The sequence below is a fragment of the Molossus molossus genome, unplaced genomic scaffold (genome assembly GCF_014108415.1).
Source record: "Molossus molossus isolate mMolMol1 unplaced genomic scaffold, mMolMol1.p scaffold_m16_p_14, whole genome shotgun sequence".
Taxonomy (NCBI): Eukaryota; Metazoa; Chordata; class Mammalia; order Chiroptera; family Molossidae; genus Molossus; species Molossus molossus.
The window spans coordinates 53,644,423-53,653,847 of record NW_023425349.1 but is presented as its reverse complement, the minus strand read 5'-3'; positions in this window follow the sequence as shown (position 1 = coordinate 53,653,847).

Sequence of the window (9,425 nt, the reverse complement as noted above, 5' to 3'; positions counted from 1 at the left end):
GGTGTGAGGTAATACCTCATTGTTGTCTTAATTTGCATCTCTCCGATGAGTAGTGATGTTGAGCACGTCTTCATATATTTCTTAGCCATTTGTATGTCCTATTTGGTGAGGTATCTATTTGTTTCCTCTGCCCATTTTTTCATTGGGTTCTTTGTCTTCCTTTTGTTGAGATGTATGATCACTCTAAAAAAATGGAAATCAACCCCTTATCTGATGTATCATTGACAATTATGCTCTCCCATACAGTGGGTTGCCTTTCCATTTTGGTGGTTGTTTCTTTTGCTGTGCAGAAGCTTTTGAGTTTGATTTAGTCCCATGTGTTCATTTTCTCCTTTGTTTCTGTTGCCTTAGGTGATGTATCAGGGAAAATTCTGCTGTGTATGATGTCTAAAATTTTGTTGCCTACATTTTCTTCTAGGATTTTTATGGATTCATGGGTCACATTTAAGTCTTTTATCCACTTTGAGTTTATTCTTGTGTAGGGTGTAAGTTGATGGTCTAGTTTCATTTTTTTGCATGTAGCTGTCCAATTTTCCCAACACCATTTATTAAAGAGGCTGTCTTTACTCCACTGTATGCTCTTGCCACCTTTGTCAAATATTAATTGAGCATATTGTCTTGAGTCCATTTCTGGGTTCTCTGTTCTGTTCCATTGATCTATCTGCCTGTTCTTGTGCCAGTACCCGGCTGTTTTGATTACAGTGGTTTTGTAGTATAACCTGAAATCTGGTAATGTGATTCCTCCAACTTTGTTCTTCTTTTTCAAGATTGCTGTGGCTATTCTTGGTCTTTTTTGGTTCCATATGAACTTTTGAAGTATTTGTTCTAGTTCTGTGAAGTATGTCGTTGGTACTTTGATGGGGATTGCATTGAATCTATAGATTGCTTTGGGTAATAAGGACATTTTAATGATATTAATTCTTCCAATCCATGAACAAGGTATGTGCTTCCACTTTCTTAAGAAATATTTTTAAACAGTGCAGTGAAATGACCTGAGTGCCTGTTGTCCACTCCTCCTAAATAACTCATCCAGGGGCCCCATTTAGGAAACATCTTCCTTTCTCACTAAGCACTGAGCTTTGCTCTTGGGACTGTGTCCATGGACAAAGTATCAAAGCTCAGCCACCCAGCCAAGGACACTGAAGGCACTATCCAGGCCTCTCACAACTGACCAGGAGACTGTCTGACCAGGAATCTACCCAGTCACATCACGCTCTCCTAGTCTCCACTTCCTATGATTTTAAGTGGGTCCCTTTGATCCCAGCCCCTCAGCAGTGTTCCCCATGCTTTACAGCCACACAAAGTTGGGACCACAAAGTGTGGGCTCCTTCGGTCGCCTCTGAGGCATGCCACCCAAATGCATGCCTGGATAAGAAATCCTCCTGAGAAGCTCTAGCCTTTTACCAGAGTTTTCTTTTCTTTTCTTTTTTTTATCCTCACTCAAGGACGTTTTTTGCATTTATCTCCAGATAGAGCAGGAGGGAGAGAGGGGAGAAGAGAGAGAGAGAAACATTGATGTGAGAGAAACACATCGACTGGTTGCCACGCACACAACCCCAACCGGGGCCGGAATAAACTGCAACTGAGGTACGTGCCCTTAGCGGAAACCGAACCCAGGACTCTCCGGTCCACAGGCTGACACTCTAACCGCTGAGCCAAACCAGCCAGGGCACTAGTTTTCTTTTTATGCTCCCAGCACTGAAGTGCTCCAAAATACACCCATACGTCACCACTTTCTGCTTTAAATCCTCAGTGACCCATTTCTGTAGTTTCTGAGCACTTCGTCAATACTTGCAGATTAAATGAAGCATTTCCCAGTGTCTGAAATGACCCTGCAGTGGTTACGAGGGTCCCAGCAGACTTGAGTCCTCCTCATTCCTCTCCATCATACCTAGGAGTCTCCAACTCTGAGCTTCCTTTTCTACGTGTGTAATTTCAAAATAACGATCCTCACGTGTCTGTGAATCAAATGATTAACTGCAAAGTGCACTGGAAAACTGCAAATTTTAAATATTACATATAAGATAGAATTTGTAGGCAAAACCTTTTTAAGAGAGGGGTCAGCTGGGAAGTTGCCTTGTTGCTATAAGCAACTGTAATTCAGCACTGGTTAAACAATGCACTAGATAAAAACATTTGTATTTATCAGAGCACCTCGGAGAAAAACAAAATACTATATGTACTTAGTCTTTTATAACTTATTTAGCAGTAAAGTAAGCTAGAGTGACCATGGATGGTCACTACACTACCTTCTAAGAAGGGGGAGGCTGTTTTCTACAGAATTTTTGTTTGCTGAGTGGGGTGTGGAGATTTACCCAGAGGTGATTAGCTCTGGGCAGTCAGGGAGCCACTGGGTGCTGCTCATGTAGTCAGGACCTTCTTCTTGCCTTTAAAGACCACCAAACAGCCCTGGCCAGTTTGGCTCAGCGGTTAGAGTGTCGACCTGCGGACCAGAGAGTCCCGGGTTCAGTTCCCGCTAAGGGTATGTACCTCAGTTGCAGTTTGTCCCCGGCCCCGGTTGGGGTTGTGTGGGTGGCAACCAGTCAATGTGTCTCTCTCACACCAATGTTTCTCTCTCTCTCTCCCCCCCCCCTCTCCCTCCTGCTCTATCTGAAGATAAATGTAAAAAAAAAAAAAAATGTCTTCAGGTGAGGATAAAAAAATAAAAACCACCTAATAATTAGACTTCCTAGATTGTCCCCATGTGTCCAACTAACCTCACTTTCAGGTATAATTATTAATGGAAAATGGAGATTGTATAAAAGAGTAAATGGCAGCAGCCCAATTACTCAATGAGATGGGCAAAAATCTTTCCTTCCAGAGTAGCCCATTAAATATATCTATAAATCTATATTCAAGGACACGAGCAAAACCAGTATGCTGTTTTCTGTGTTCCAGTAAGGTACAACGCCAAACACATTGTCTTACTGAATTTTGAGGTTATGTTGTTATGTTTTAAAAGGCTGGCATGGACCCTGACCAGTTTTGCTCAATGGATAGAGCATCGGCCCACAAACTAAAGAGTCACAGGTTTGATTCTGGTCCAGGGCATGTACCCTGGTCAGGGTCACGCAGGAAGCAACCAATCAACCAATCAATGTGTCTCTCTTACATCGATGTTTCTCTTTCTCTCTCTCTCTCTCTCTCTCTCTCTCTCTCTCTCTCTCCCTTTCTCCCTCCCTCTCTCCTTCAAACTCTATCTGAAGATAAATGGAAAAATAAACTCGGTGAGGATTTTTTTTTAAAGGCTGGGATGGGAAGGGTTGGGTGAGCATGTCATATACTCCTTGTGCACAACATCTTCAACAATAATATTGTATACAATGTCTTTTTGTCATTTCAGGCCTACCAGAGGTTTACTGTTTCCTATGCAGGCCCTCGAGAGAGAAGTTTACAGGTGACACTGGTACTGAATGAATTCCTGCTCCCCGTCACCCCCAGTGTTAGCCTGCTGCTACTACAGCTCTTTACAGTACCCGTAAAAGCTTGGATAATTGTTTGAATTCAATAAACTCTTCACACATGTTAACAGAATTTTTTCCAGTAGTCTGAGCCTTGTCATGAGATTTGATTTCTCTTTCTCCCCAACCCTTGGCCCCATTGCAAGCAGCCCATGAGATTCTCACCACACCCTTATCATTCCTTGGGCCTCCAACTGTAGCTTGAGTGTGCTCTGCTCCTGGCCCTCCAAAAGGTGCATCGTGCTGTGTGATGTCAGGAATCTCCCAACATATTTATGTAACTATGCCCCAACTCCTTTACAGTTGGCAAAGTTCACACCCAAAAATGATCCAAAGAATTGTGTCATCTCTAGAAGCAATATAACTCTCAGTACATTGTAGTTAAATTTTCCATTCAGAATTTCCATATCAAACACCCAGAACATGTATGTATGTGTGTGTGTGTGTGTGTGTGTGTATATATATATATATATATATATTATGTGTATGTATATAAATATAAATATAAATGTAGTCATTCTCTCTTTCTATCCCCCAAACCAGAAGTATATAACTTGAGAAGGGGGGGTCACTAGCTAAGCCATATGTGTTAGATGCACTGAGTTCAATTACAGCAAATCCTGTTAAGCATTCTTGTTGGCATTCTCTTGCCTCTTAAAAAACTAAGTTTATGAGTTGTGTGAGGTCTCACACATACACTTGGCCTTAATTTTAAATCCAAACCCAATTTATGACTCATCACCTCAAGTGGGAGAATGAATAATGACATCTGCTGCAACACTGAGTAAGTTTTCCTCATGACTCAGCCCTTCAGTGGCCATAAATGTATCTCTGGCATTAAGAACCACTCAAATGTGGTTACACGAAGTTATTTGATGTAAATACAATATATTTTTATTTGAAACTAACAGAATTAATCATCTGAGAGATGGAGCACTTTCCCATGTTAACAAGAGTTAGTCTATAGAAGTCGCCACCCCAATTTCTGTAACCAGTGTCCATGAGGACCATGGTACCTAGTATCAGTTGCAATAATCTCATTGAGCTGAATGCCCCAGCTCCCCAACTCAGCTTCTTAAGAGTTATTCCTGCTTCATTCTTTCACTGTATAGTTAGTATTTACTGAGTTGATGTAGTCTATTGGGGAGAAAAATAAGAATGCACATCTGGATATCTGAGTTTTGGTCCTAATAATAGGAATAGAAAATGCTGTGACCTTAGTCAATCAGTTAATTTCTCTGGATCTGTTTTGTCATTTGTAAAAAGAACAGGCTGTATCTTACAGGATAGGTGTGAATTTCAAATAAGACAATAAATTTGAAAACGTCATCAGTAACTATTCAGCAATTGTTGTATCTGCTGTTATCATGACAGCCTCAAGCCATGGAGGCCATATAAGTGTCACAAGGTCAGGAGCTCTCGAAGCACACTGTTTGGGACGAATGTCGGCACTACACTCACCGCTGTGGAAACAGGGTCAAGGCACTAAATCTTACATCTGTGAAATGGGGCCAAGCAGTGCCTAATTTGTCGGGTTCTTAGAAAGATCAAATGAGCCCTGGCTGGTGTTGCTCAGCTGGTAGGAGCATCTTCCCATACACCAAAAAGTCAAAAAGTCATGGGTTCAACTCCTGGTTCTTAGATTGCAGGTTCGATCGCTGGCCCTGTGCATGTTTCTCTCTCACAGTGATGTTCTCTCTCTCTCTCTCTCTCTCTCTCTCTCTCTCTCTCTTTCCCTTCCCCTCCCTCTAAAGGTCAATGAACATATCCTCAAGTGAGAATTTTTAAAAATAAGAAAAAAAAGATTAAATGAGATAAACCCTACAGACTTTTTATTAAGACTGGCAACAAGTACAACTTTGCCTCAAACCTCTCTTTATTCCATTTTGATTACCCATTGCTCTAACCTGGCGGTGTTTCATGTAATAAAAATAAAGCAAGGAGCGTGCATAAAATTCTGATCTAAATACATACTACTATGTATATGTTCTTAGTTTTTAATTTTTTATTTTATTTTATTTTATTTTGGTACATACCTTTAGCGGAAACCGAACCCAGGACTCTCTGGTCCACAGGCCAACGCTCCAACCGCTGAGCCAAACTGGCCAGGGCTTTTATTTGTTTTTTAATTACAGTTGACATTCAATATTATTTTATATTTGTTTCAGGTATACAGCATAGTGGTTAGATAATCATATACTTTACAAAGTGTTCCCTGATAACTCTAGTACTTACCTGGCACCATACATAGTTATTATACTATTGACTATACTCCCTGTGCTGTTTACATCCCCGTAACAATTAAAAGAAAAAAAAAATGAGGATAATTTAAGGAACCCATGAAAAATACTTTCGAGGGCTTACAATTCAATTTCACAAGAAAAATGAATTTCACAATAAATTTACTTAAATGTCAGAATATCTAGAATGCTCTATATGATAAGTGTCAGAATTTTAAAGACACTAAGGAGTTCAGTGAAGGGGCAGATCATCCCAAACCAAAGCCAGCCCGATAATCTCCATCCCAGGGCCTCTGGAAATAGTCTAAGAACCAATGACAAAGAAGTTCTAAATGAAAGAAGTCAGTCAGTTCATTAATACAAGTCAAGGAACATTGTCATCATCCACATTCAAACTGAGCCCTCATTTGTTCTCTAATTGCTATAAGTGTGGATCACAGTCACTGTCACTGTCAGAGAAAAGTGTTGCCATGCAGGGCTAAACTGAGCACCATGACATAGCAAGCTCTGCAGAAGGATTGATTAAAGGAATCGTCAGGACACAGTTTGTTTTCACAGAAACTTTTTTGTGAGATCTCTACATAACTTCAGTGTAAAGCTATTTTAAAGTAGACCTTCGACCCATGGTATGTTCTCATCTCCTTTGACACACATTAATTGACCATAAAGTCGTGGGTTTATTTCAGGGCTCTCTATTCTGTTCCACTGATCTGTATGTCTGTTTTTATTTCAGTACCATGCTGTTTTGCTTACTAAGGCCTTGTAACACAGTTTGATACCAGGTAGCATGAGTCCTCCAACTTTGTTCTTCTCAAGATGGCTGTGGCTATTCCGTGTCTTTTGTGGTTCCACATAAATTTTTGGAATTTTTGTTCAAGTTCTGTGACATATGCCATTAGTATCTTGACATGAATGTTGTTGAATCTAAGCTTGCATCTTGATGATGTTTATTCTTACAATTCATGAACACAGTATATGCTTTCACTTATTTGTATCTTCAATTTCATTCTTCAGTGTCTTATAATTTTCTGAATACAAGTCTTTTATTACATCCTTGGTCAAATTTATTCCTAGGTATATTATTTCCTATGCAATGGTAAATGATATTATTTTATTAGATTCCATTTCTGATAGTTAATTATTGGCATATAAAAATGCAATTGATGCCCTGGCTGGTTTGGCTGAGCGGTTGGAGCATTGGCCTGCGAACCAGAGAGTCCCAGGTTCGGTTCTCGCAAGGGGCACGTACCAAAAAATTAAAAAATAAAATAAAAACAAAAATTTAACTGATTTCTGGATATTTATTTTGCATACTTCTAGTAGTTTGGGGAGGAATACTTAGGATTCTCTCTATATAGTATCATATCATGTACACATGTACATATTTGCCTGTTGAAATCACCCATATAGGGGTCTAAGGGCTGGGATCCTGGATACAGTTGGTCAAATGTCTCATATGAGAGGTTCCCTGCAATCCCATCATGCTCCTCATGATGGATAAAACGTATGAGCAGGAGCCAGCTCTGCCTCTTTGGCTGGTTCTGAAGTTTCAAGAGAGAAAAAAATCACTGCCTCGGTCTCCTACCCCAAGCATCTTCTCAGAAAAGAGCAGTGACATCACTTCCTGAGAAGATAGTGACCTCACTACACTGAGCAGTGACCTCACTTCCTGACGATGAGCCCAACAGAACTTGGAACCTGGTGACCAGGCAGCCACACTCTAAAACTGACCCTACCAAGTTCACTTGGCCAAAGACATTCGCACCAAAGGGATGTTTCATTGCTGTGTGCCCCTGTCTCGAGATTGTGTCCTCAAAAGAGGCAGCAGGGAGAGTATGTCCTGCACAGGCCACTGGTTCCGTACTGAGCCCAGACCCCTGTGGCCCTTTTCACGGTTGGACCCAGAGGTAAGACAGGGAGGCCCAGGGTGGTTTTGTTCAGGTCAGGCCACCACTCTGACCCCACCTGAGCAGCCCCATGTCCCCTCCGTGTGTGTGTGTATGTGTACGTGTAAGAGGGTTCACGTGGGGAGGGCCTGTCCGGAACAGGAACAGGTTGGTGGAGGTGGTGGTGGGGGGGGTCAGAAGCCTGGTAACCGGGTCATGTTCACTCCCCAGGTCAAGGCTGGCTGGGTGGACTGGGAGTCTCGGCGGCACCCACTGCCCGAGGTTTATCCTGAGCCCTGGGGGGGAATCTCATTCCCGGGGGGAGGTCTGTGCAGACACAGGGCCGGGCCTGATCCAGGAGCAGAGGGCCCAGTGGGCAGAAGCAGCAGCGACTAGGGCCAGGCACGGCTTGTCCTCCCGACCTGCTGCCGGTCACTGTCATTGCAGAGTTCAACCCAGGTCATGGAGGAGCAGCTGGTCAGTGAAGACCCCTCCCCCATGTCTACTAGTGAGGGGCTGGGGAGCCACACCCCTGAGGGCCAGAGCAGGCCTGAAGTGAGTGTGGACCCCTGGGTCTGGGGAGCCAGGGTCCGTGGCTGGCTGGAGAAAGATGCCCCCCCCCCCCCCAGCCGCCCAGGCTCCACACGCCTCCAACCTGCAAGCCCTCAGTCTCCACAGGCAGCTGACCAGTGTGACTCCAACCTGGAGCCCGGTGCTGATGTTAAACAACCCGGGTGGATGACCAGGAGCCCAAGGAGGCAGAGCCCAAGGGTGAGAAGGGGGGGGGGGTGGAATGGGGGGGGGGAAGTGCACGTGAGCTTATGGGGAGGGGTCAGTGTCAGACACACAGGGTGCACCCGGAGCAAAGAGCGGCCTCAGTCCAGGCATCTGCGGGACGGCCCGCGGGGCGGGAGGACGTCCTGTGGTGGGTCCTGGGCTGCGGGAGGCTGTCTGTCTTTGGGAGGCAGGTGGAGATGCCTGCACGTGGGTGATACTTTCTCCTCTCGCTACTCCAGCAGCAGCCCAGGGGGCAGAGTCAGCTGGCCACCATCCCGAGGAGCCCGATGCAGGGACGGACCTGCAGGGGTGTCCACCTCCAGAGGCCCTGCCCCCTCCCGCACCGCTGCAGCTGCAGCTCTGGAGCCGGCGGCCTGGGCGGCCTCTCCTGACCTGGCTGAGCCCCCCACCCCTGGCTGAAGACCCCTCGCTGGGACCTGCCCTGGTCCCTGCCTCAGAGGAGGAGCTGCCTCTGCAGATTCCATCAGGGCAGCTCCGGAGTCGCTGGCTGAGGCTGCTCGCCGTCTCCCACCAGGAAGACAAGTGTTACCCCCTCCTTGACCTTTTCCTTTTCCTTTCTTTTCTTGCGATGTTTTTGTTTTCCCGATATCGTGATTCAGTTATTATTATTTTTTATTGGGGATATTTCGTGGTCTTTTCCTCCCTCTATTATTCTTTCTTCTTTCATGGTTTGTTTCTCCACTGTGTAAGTAATATAAGTAAAAGTTATCGTTTGTAAATTGTGTCATTCCTGAGCATGAACGACATTCACGACACTGTGTAAGCATCACTATTGTCTAGTTGCAGGATGTCTTGTCACCCCAAAAGGAAATCCTGCTCCAAGGTACTCACTCCCTGCTCCTCCTGCCCCTGAAAACCCTTGATCTGCTTCCTGTCTCTGCTCCTTCACCTGTTCTGGACATTCCCTCTGAATGGAATCTTACAACAGGTGCCTTTTTGTGTCAGCTCACATATTTTTGTTTTTATCTGAAATAGCATTTAGGTTATTTGAAAAGAAAAGCTCAGATAGATTAGAGAGCAGATGGAAGAAGAAGAAGAAG